This window comes from Dendrobates tinctorius, unplaced genomic scaffold, assembly GCF_039654945.1.
Source record: "Dendrobates tinctorius isolate UK_male_01 unplaced genomic scaffold, ASM3965494v1 ptg000048l, whole genome shotgun sequence".
Taxonomy (NCBI): Eukaryota; Metazoa; Chordata; class Amphibia; order Anura; family Dendrobatidae; genus Dendrobates; species Dendrobates tinctorius.
This window is the reverse complement of record NW_027361716.1, coordinates 7387501-7397500: the sequence shown is the minus strand read 5'-3', so window position 1 is coordinate 7397500 and position 10000 is coordinate 7387501. Positions and strand designations below refer to the sequence as shown.

Sequence of the window (10000 nt, the reverse complement as noted above, 5' to 3'; positions counted from 1 at the left end):
GACTCAAGTCACAGAGTATGAGATTGCTTGGTATTACATAGACAATGAGTGACATAGACAATTTTAATTTTTGCTAATCCTACTTGATTGACAGCTTTGACCATGGTATTCCATGAATCCTTGAACTCTTTTTTTGTCTTTTATTATGTGGATTTTAAATTGCTTGTTTCATCATAAACATTGGGGATCGTCGATCTGAGTGCAGATGGAAAAATCGAAATGTGTGCCCAGGTTCCACTGAGATTTGAATTCAGATCACAGGATTCAAAGTCCAGAGTGCTAACCATTACACCATGGAACCAACCATTACACCATGGAACCAACCATTACACAATCATCACTGCGGCTTGTTGTGCTGAATAAAGCATATGAAATCGTGAACGATGGCGAAAACAGGCTGCAGTGCAAATCTGCAATCATACACAATGGTAAATTGATATCTTATAACCTTTCATTCCACAAATTTACCAAAATTTCCACGATATCACAGCTAGCGCAGTTTGAAATGTTGATGAAAAGTGGCTAGTAAAAAGATTGCTGTATCTGTTACTTGGAAAAAGTGTGAAAAAAATAAATTGCAAAACTTATACTGTTAGAAAACTGTTCATCCAGTAGTCGATAAAGATTAGCATTGCATGGTAAAAGGCTTCATCTGAGAGATAATTTAAGGTTTGTGCAAATCAAAGTGCATGTCCCAGTCCATTAGCCAGGACAGCGGTCTGTGGCTGCTGGACAAGATCAAGAGAAAAACCTCTTACCTGATGGCACCCACGATGCTTCTTTTGATTAGCGGCAAGTCGCACATGTAATGTTGCTCCAGAATAGATTATCTAAGGAACAGTCAAATATAAAGTCAGTTTGGTCCTAGAAACTCGCTCCATCACAGATCACTGTCATGGGGAATAGACTAGTAAACATGCAAATTGAACAACAAAGATAAAAGGTCAAAAAGTTATTTTAAACATAGACGTAGTCGGCAGGATTTGCACCTGCGCGGGGAGACCCCAATGGATTTCTAGCCAATCGCCTTAACCACTCGGCCACGACTACTCAGACGTCAAGTTGTTATGAGTTTCACACACGTTTTCTAATAGCACCATGATCAAGCTCAGTGATCAACCCTCTGGAAGACATCTCAGAAAAAGAAAAGAAAATACAAGGTGTCAGTAAAATGCAAAAATCTGATTTAAAGTCATCATCAATGGGAACCATTCACAGTTTAATGCTTTTCCCTCTTCATAATGTGGATTTGGAGTCAGTCAGCTCCAAAAACATCCTTAAAAATAATACGAAAATGCTGAGAAGACTGAACATAATCATTTCCAAGTAAAAAAGACTTGATGTTCATTTGATCAGGCTTTGGAGCGTCTATTAACCATCTCAAGTTTACAAAAATGTCCAGCGGTTAACTGAAATTACCATATCAATCTTCAGCTGTTTTTCACTTTGAACAGCTCCATACCTATACTACAAGTCAACGGTAAGGTTCGAAAGACCCTATAAAGGGTCCTGATTGACTTTTGTGTGCTACAAAAAAAGCCACAAAACACATTCAAAAGACGCCGAAAAGAATATTTAGAAAAACACCACCAAAAATGTTTATAAGGCACTTTAGGAAATTCTGGAAAACACAAGAAAAGATGGCTTAGAGAAAAATCAAAAACACTTCCTGAAGCCATTTTGGCTTCAAATCCTTGTCAGATTCACCCACTTGGAAAGAGTGTTATGTGAATATTGACTCAAGTCACAGAGTATGAGATTGCTTGGTATGACATAGACAATGAGTGATATTGACAGCTTTGACCATGAATCCTTGAACTCTTTTTTTGTCTTTTATTATGTGGATTTTAAATTGCTTGTTTCATCATAAACATTGGGCATCGTCGATCTGAGTGCAGATGGAACAATCGAAATGTGTGCCCGGGTTCTACTGAGATTTGAACTCAGATCACTGGATTCAAAGTCCAGAGTGCTAACCATTACACCATGGAACCAACCATGATGCAATCATGGCTGCGGCTTGTTTTGCTTAATAAAGCATATGAAATCGTGAACGATGGCGAAAACAGGCTCCAAAGCTGCAGTGCAAATCTGCAATCATACACAATGGTAAATTGATATCTTATAACCTTTCATTCCACAAATTTACCAACATTTCCACGATATCACAGCTAGCGCAGTTTGAAATGTTGATGAAAAGTGGCTAGTAAAAAGATTGCTGTATCTGTTACTTGGAAAAAGTGTGAAAAAAATAAATTGCAAAACTTATACTGTTAGAAAACTGTTCATCCAGTAGTCGATAAAGATTAGCATTGCATGGTAAAAGGCTTCATCTGAGAGATAATTTAAGGTTTGTGCAAATCAAAGTGCATGTCCCAGTCCATTAGCCAGGACAGCGGTCTGTGGCTGCTGGACAAGATCAAGAGAAAAACCTCTTACCTGATGGCACCCACGGTGTTTCTTTTGATTGGCTACAAATCGCACATGTAATGTTGCTCCAGAATAGATTATCTAAAGAACAGTCAAAGATAAAGTCAGTTTGGTCCTAGAAACTCGCTCCATCAGAGATCACTGTCATGGGGAATAGACTAGTAAACATGCAAATTGAACAAAAAAGATAAAAGGTCAAAAAGTTATTGAAACAAAGACGTAGTCGGCAGGATTTGAACCTGCGCGGGGAGACCCCAATGGATTTCAAACCCATCGCCTTAACCACTCGGCCACGACTACTCGGATGTCAAGCTGTTATGAGCTTCACACATGTTTTCTTATTAGAAAACTATTGCACCAAGTTATTGCACCATGATCACGCTCAGTGATCAACCCTCTGGAAGACATCTCAGAAAATGAAAAGAAAATACAAGGTCTCAGTAAAATGCAAAAATCTGATTTAAAGTCATCATCAATGGGAACCATTCACAGTTTAAAGCTTTTCCCTCTTCATAATGTGGATTTGGAGTCAGTCAGCTCCAAAAACATCCTTAAAAATAATCCGAAAATGCTGAGAAGACTGAACATAATCATTTCCAAGTAAAAAAGACTTGATGTTCATTTGATCAGGCTTTGGAGCATCTATTAACCATCTCAAGTTTCCAAAAATGTCCAGCGGTTAACTGAAATTACCATATCAATCTTCAGATGTTTTTCACTTTGAACAGCTCCATACCTATAATACAAGTCAACGGTAAGGTTCGAAAGACCCTATAAAGGGTCCTGATTGACTTTTGTGTGCTACAAAAAAAGCCACAAAACACATTCAAAAGACGCCGAAAAGAATATTTAGAAAAACACCACCAAAAATGTTTATAAGTCACTTTAGGAAATTCTGGAAAACACAAGAAAAGATGGCTTAGAGAAAAATCAAAAACACTTCCATTTTGGCTTCAAATCCTTGTCAGATTCAGCCACTTGGAAAGAGTGTTATGTGAATATTGACTCAAGTCACAGAGTATGAGATTGCTTGGTATGACATAGACAATGAGTGATATAGACAATTTTAATTTTTGCTAATCCTACTTGATTGACAGCTTTGATCATGGTATTCCATGAATCCTTGAACTCTTTTTTTGTCTTTTATTATGTGGATTTTAAATTGCTTGTTTCATCATAAACATTGGGCATCGTCGATCTGAGTGCACATGGAAAAATTGAAATGTGTGCCCAGGTTCCACTGAGATTTGAACTCAGATCACTGGATTCAAAGTCCAGAGTGCTAACCATTACACCATGGAACCAACCATGATGCAATCATGGCTGTGGCTTGTTTTGCTGAATAAAGCATATGAAATCGTGAACGATGGCGAAAACAGGCTCCAAAGCTGCAGTGCAAATCTGCAATCATACACAATGGTAAATTGATATCTTATAACCTTTCATTCCACAAATTTACCAACATTTCCACGATATCACAGCTAGCGCAGTTTGAAATGTTGATGAAAAGTGGCTAGTAAAAAGATTGCTGTATCTGTTACTTGGAAAAAGTGTGAAAAAAATAAATTGCAAAACTTATACTGTTAGAAAACTGTTCATCCAGTAGTCGATAAAGATTAGCATTGCATGGTAAAAGGCTTCATCTGAGAGATAATTTAAGGTTTGTGCAAATCAAAGTGCATGTCCCAGTCCATTAGCCAGGACAGCGGTCTGTGGCTGCTGGACAAGATCGAGAGAAAAACCTCTTACCTGACGGCACCCACGGTGCTTCTTTTGATTAGCAGCAAGTCGCACATGTAATGTTGCTCCAGAGTAGATTATCTAAAGAACAGTCAAAGATAAAGTCAGTTTGGTCCTAGAAACTCGCTCCATCACAGATCACTGTCATGGGGAATAGACTAGTAAACATGCAAATTGAACAACAAAGATAAAAGGTCAAAAAGTTATTTTAAACATAGACGTAGTCGGCAGGATTTGCACCTGCGCGGGGAGACCCCAATGGATTTCTAGCCCATCGCCTTAACCACTCGGCCACGACTACTCAGAAGTCAAGCTGTTATGAGTTTCACACACGTTTTCTAACAGCACCATGATCACGCTCAGTGGTCAACCCTCTGGGAGACATCTCAGAAAAAGAAAAGAAAATACAAGGTCTCAGTAAAATGCAAAAATCTGATTTAAAGTCATCATCAATGGAACCATTCACAGTTTAATGCTTTTCCCTCTTCATAATGTGGATTTGGAGTCAGTCAGCTCCAAAAACATCCTTAAAAATAATACGAAAATGCAGAGAAGACTGAACATAATCATTTCCAAGTAAAAAAGACTTGATGTTCATTTGATCAGGCTTTGGAGCGTCTATTAACCATCTCAAGTTTCCAAAAATGTCCAGCGGTTAACTGAAATTACCATATCAATCTTCAGCTGTTTTTCACTTTGAACGGCTTCATACCTATAATACAAGTCAACGGTAAGGTTCGAAAGACCCTATAAAGGGTCCTGATTGACTTTTGTGTGCTACAAAAAAAGCCACAAAACACATTCAAAAGACGCCGAAAAGAATATTTAGAAAAACACCACCAAAAATGTTTATAAGTCACTTTAGGAAATTCTGGAAAACACAAGAAAAGATGGCTTAGAGAAAAATCAAAAACACTTCCATTTTGGCTTCAAATCCTTGTCAGATTCAGCCACTTGGAAAGAGTGTTATGTGAATATTGACTCAAGCCACAGAGTGTGAGATTGCTTGGTATGACATAGACAATGAGTGATATAGACAATTTTAATTTTTGCTAATCCTACTTGATTGACAGCTTTGATCATGGTATTCCATGAATCCTTGAACTCTTTTTTTGTCTTTTATTATGTGGATTTTAAATTGCTTGTTTCATCATAAACATTGGGCATCGTCGGTCTGAGTGCACATGGAAAAATTGAAATGTGTGCCCAGGTTCCACTGAGATTTGAACTCAGATCACTGGATTCAAAGTCCAGAGTGCTAACCATTACACCATGGAACCAACCATGATGCAATCATGGCTGTGGCTTGTTTTGCTGAATAAAGCATATGAAATCGTGAACGATGGCGAAAACAGGCTCCAAAGCTGCAGTGCAAATCTGCAATCATACACAATGGTAAATTGATATCTTATAACCTTTCATTCCACAAATTTACCAACATTTCCACGATATCACAGCTAGCGCAGTTTGAAATGTTGATGAAAAGTGGCTAGTAAAAAGATTGCTGTATCTGTTACTTGGAAAAAGTGTGAAAAAAATAAATTGCAAAACTTATACTGTTAGAAAACTGTTCATCCAGTAGTCGATAAAGATTAGCATTGCATGGTAAAAGGCTTCATCTGAGAGATAATTTAAGGTTTGTGCAAATCAAAGTGCATGTCCCAGTCCATTAGCCAGGACAGCGGTCTGTGGCTGCTGGACAAGATCGAGAGAAAAACCTCTTACCTGACGGCACCCACGGTGCTTCTTTTGATTAGCAGCAAGTCGCACATGTAATGTTGCTCCAGAGTAGATTATCTAAAGAACAGTCAAAGATAAAGTCAGTTTGGTCCTAGAAACTCGCTCCATCACAGATCACTGTCATGGGGAATAGACTAGTAAACATGCAAATTGAACAACAAAGATAAAAGGTCAAAAAGTTATTTTAAACATAGACGTAGTCGGCAGGATTTGCACCTGCGCGGGGAGACCCCAATGGATTTCTAGCCCATCGCCTTAACCACTCGGCCACGACTACTCAGAAGTCAAGCTGTTATGAGTTTCACACACGTTTTCTAACAGCACCATGATCACGCTCAGTGTTCAACCCTCTGGGAGACATCTCAGAAAAAGAAAAGAAAATACAAGGTCTCAGTAAAATGCAAAAATCTGATTTAAAGTCATCATCAATGGAACCATTCACAGTTTAATGCTTTTCCCTCTTCATAATGTGGATTTGGAGTCAGTCAGCTCCAAAAACATCCTTAAAAATAATACGAAAATGCAGAGAAGACTGAACATAATCATTTCCAAGTAAAAAATACTTGATGTTCATTTGATCAGGCTTTGGAGCGTCTATTAACCATCTCAAGTTTCCAAAAATGTCCAGCGGTTAACTGAAATTACCATATCAATCTTCAGCTGTTTTTCACTTTGAACGGCTTCATACCTATAATACAAGTCAACGGTAAGGTTCGAAAGACCCTATAAAGGGTCCTGATTGACTTTTGTGTGCTACAAAAAAAGCCACAAAACACATTCAAAAGACGCCGAAAAGAATATTTAGAAAAACACCACCAAAAATGTTTATAAGTCACTTTAGGAAATTCTGGAAAACACAAGAAAAGATGGCTTAGAGAAAAATCAAAAACACTTCCATTTTGGCTTCAAATCCTTGTCAGATTCAGCCACTTGGAAAGAGTGTTATGTGAATATTGACTCAAGTCACAGAGTATGAGATTGCTTGGTATGACATAGACAATGAGTGATATAGACAATTTTAATTTTTGCTAATCCTACTTGATTGACAGCTTTGATCATGGTATTCCATGAATCCTTGAACTCTTTTTTTGTCTTTTATTATGTGGATTTTAAATTGCTTGTTTCATCATAAACATTGGGCATCGTCGATCTGAGTGCACATGGAAAAATTGAAATGTGTGCCCAGGTTCCACTGAGATTTGAACTCAGATCACTGGATTCAAAGTCCAGAGTGCTAACCATTACACCATGGAACCAACCATGATGCAATCATGGCTGTGGCTTGTTTTGCTGAATAAAGCATATGAAATCGTGAACGATGGCGAAAACAGGCTCCAAAGCTGCAGTGCAAATCTGCAATCATACACAATGGTAAATTGATATCTTATAACCTTTCATTCCACAAATTTACCAACATTTCCACGATATCACAGCTAGCGCAGTTTGAAATGTGGATGAAAAGTGGATAGTAAAAAGATTGCTGTATCTGTTACTTGGAAAAAGTGTGAAAAAAATAAATTGCAAAACTTATACTGTTAGAAAACTGTTCATCCAGTAGTCGATAAAGATTAGCATTGCATGGTAAAAGGCTTCATCTGAGAGATAATTTAAGGTTTGTGCAAATCAAAGTGCATGTCCCAGTCCATTAGCCAGGACAGCGGTCTGTGGCTGCTGGACAAGATCGAGAGAAAAACCTCTTACCTGATGGCACCCACGGTGTTTCTTTTGATTGGCGACAAGTCGCACATGTAATGTTGCTCCAGAATAGATTATCTAAAGAACAGTCAAAGATAAAGTCAGTTTGGTCCTAGAAACTCGCTCCATCACAGATCACTGTCATGGGGAATAGACTAGTAAACATGCAAATTGAACAAAAAAGATAAAAGGTCAAAAGGTTATTGAAACATAGACATAGTCGGCAGGATTTGAACCTGCGAGGGGAGACCCCAATGGATTTCAAGTGCATCGCCTTAACCACTCGGCAACGACTACTCGGATGTCAAGCTGTTATGAGCTTCACACATGTTTTCTTATTAGAAAACTATTGCACCAAGTTATTGCACCATGATCACGCTCAGTGATCAACCCTCTGGAAGACATCTCAGAGAATGAAAAGAAAATACAAGGTCTCAGTAAAATACAAAAATCTGATTTAAAGTCATCATCAATGGGAACCATTCACAGTTTAAAGCTTTTCCCTCTTCATAATGTGGATTTGGAGTCAGTCAGCTCCAAAAACATCCTTAAAAATAATCCGAAAATGCTGAGAAGACTGAACATAATCATTTCCAAGTAAAAAAGACTTGATGTTCATTTGATCAGGCTTTGGAGCGTCTATTAACCATCTCAAGTTTCCAAAAATGTCCAGCAGTTAACTGAAATTACCATATCAATCTTCAGCTGTTTTTCACTTTGAACAGCTCCATACCTATAATACAAGTCAACGGTAAGGTTCGAAAGACCCTATAAAGGGTCCTGATTGACTTTTGTGTGCTACAAAAAAAGCCACAAAACACATTCAAAAGACGCCGAAAAGAATTTTTAGAAAAACACCACCAAAAATGTTTATAAGGCACTTTAGGAAATTCTGGAAAACACAAGAAAAGATGGCTTAGAGAAAAATCAAAAACACTTCCTGAAGCCATTTTGGCTTCAAATCCTTGTCAGATTCACCCACTTGGAAAGAGTGTTATGTGAATATTGACTCAAGTCACAGAGTATGAGATTGCTTCGTATGACATAGACAATGAGTGACAGACAATTTTAATTTTTGCTAATCCTACTTGATTGACAGCTTTGACCATGGTATTCCATGAATCCTTGAACTCTTTTTTTGTCTTTTATTATGTGTATTTTAAATTGCTTGTTTCATCATAAACATTGCACATCGTCGATCTGAGTGCAGATGGAAAAATCAAAATGTGTGCTCAGGTTCTACTGAGATTTCAACTCAGATAACTGGATCCAAAGTCCAGAGTGCTAACCATTACACCATGGAACCAACCATGACACAATCATGGCTGCGGCTTGTTTTGCTGAATAAAGCATATGAAATCGTGAACGATGGCGAAAACAGGCTCCAAAGCTGCAGTGCAAATCTGCAATCATACACAATGGTAAATTGATATCTTATAACCTTTCATTCCACAAATTTACCAACATTTCCACGATATCACAGCTAGCGCAGTTTGAAATGTTGATGAAAAGTGGCTAGTAAAAAGATTGCTGTATCTGTTACTTGGAAAAAGTGTGAAAAAAATAAATTGCAAAACTTATACTGTTAGAAAACTGTTCATCCAGTAGTCGATAAAGATTAGCATTGCATGGTAAAAGGCTTCATCTGAGAGATAATTTAAGGTTTGTGCAAATCAAAGTGCATGTCCCAGTCCATTAGCCAGGACAGCGGTCTGTGGCTGCTAGACAAGATCAAGAGAAAAACCTCTTACCTGATGGCACCCACGGTGTTTCTTTTGATTGGCGACATGTCGCACATGTAATGTTGCTCCAGAATAGATTATCTAAAGAACAGTCAAAGATAAAGTCAGTTTGGTCCTAGAAACTCGCTCCATCACAGATCACTGTCATAGTCAATAGACTAGTAAACATGCAAATTGAACAAAAAAGATAAAAGGTCAAAAAGTTATTGAAACATAGACATAGTCGGCAGGATTTGAACCTGCGCGGGGAGAACCCAATGGATTTCAAGTCCATCGCCTTAACCACTCGGCCACGACTACTCAGATGTCAAGCTGTTATGAGCTTCACACATGTTTACTTATTAGAAAACTATTGCACCAAGTTATTGCACCATGATCACGCTCAGTGATCAACCCTCTGGAAGACATCTCAGAAAATGAAAAGAAAATACAAGGTCTCAGTAAAATGCAAAAATCTGATTTAAAGTCATCATCAATGGGAACCATTCACAGTTTAAAGCTTTTCCCTCTTCATAATGTGGATTTGGAGTCAGTCAGCTCCAAAAACATCCTTAAAAATAATACGAAAATGCTGAGAAGACTGAACATAATCATTTCCAAGTAAAAAAGACTTGATGTTCATTTGATCAGGCTTTGGAGCATCTATTAACCAT

General features: G+C 37.9%; 9 non-coding genes across 9 annotated transcripts; all 9 read right to left on the bottom strand.

Annotated features, from left to right (window-relative positions):
- Positions 1-1922: 1922 nt before the first annotated feature.
- On the bottom strand, positions 1923-1994 carry TRNAQ-UUG (transfer RNA glutamine (anticodon UUG)). Its single transcript has one exon. It is a non-coding gene; the product is annotated as a tRNA-Gln (tRNA).
- A 654-nt stretch (positions 1995-2648) lies between these two features.
- On the bottom strand, positions 2649-2730 carry TRNAS-UGA (transfer RNA serine (anticodon UGA)). Its single transcript has one exon. It is a non-coding gene; the product is annotated as a tRNA-Ser (tRNA).
- Positions 2731-3662: 932 nt separating this feature from the next.
- Positions 3663-3734, bottom strand: TRNAQ-UUG (transfer RNA glutamine (anticodon UUG)). The gene has a single exon. It is a non-coding gene; the product is annotated as a tRNA-Gln (tRNA).
- A 655-nt stretch (positions 3735-4389) lies between these two features.
- Positions 4390-4471, bottom strand: TRNAS-AGA (transfer RNA serine (anticodon AGA)). The gene has a single exon. It is a non-coding gene; the product is annotated as a tRNA-Ser (tRNA).
- A 907-nt stretch (positions 4472-5378) lies between these two features.
- On the bottom strand, positions 5379-5450 carry TRNAQ-UUG (transfer RNA glutamine (anticodon UUG)). The gene has a single exon. It is a non-coding gene; the product is annotated as a tRNA-Gln (tRNA).
- Positions 5451-6105: 655 nt separating this feature from the next.
- TRNAS-AGA (transfer RNA serine (anticodon AGA)) lies at positions 6106-6187 on the bottom strand. Its single transcript has one exon. It is a non-coding gene; the product is annotated as a tRNA-Ser (tRNA).
- A 907-nt stretch (positions 6188-7094) lies between these two features.
- Positions 7095-7166, bottom strand: TRNAQ-UUG (transfer RNA glutamine (anticodon UUG)). Its single transcript has one exon. It is a non-coding gene; the product is annotated as a tRNA-Gln (tRNA).
- A 654-nt stretch (positions 7167-7820) lies between these two features.
- On the bottom strand, positions 7821-7902 carry TRNAS-UGA (transfer RNA serine (anticodon UGA)). The gene has a single exon. It is a non-coding gene; the product is annotated as a tRNA-Ser (tRNA).
- A 1663-nt stretch (positions 7903-9565) lies between these two features.
- TRNAS-UGA (transfer RNA serine (anticodon UGA)) lies at positions 9566-9647 on the bottom strand. Its single transcript has one exon. It is a non-coding gene; the product is annotated as a tRNA-Ser (tRNA).
- Between the last annotated feature and the right edge of the window lie 353 nt (positions 9648-10000).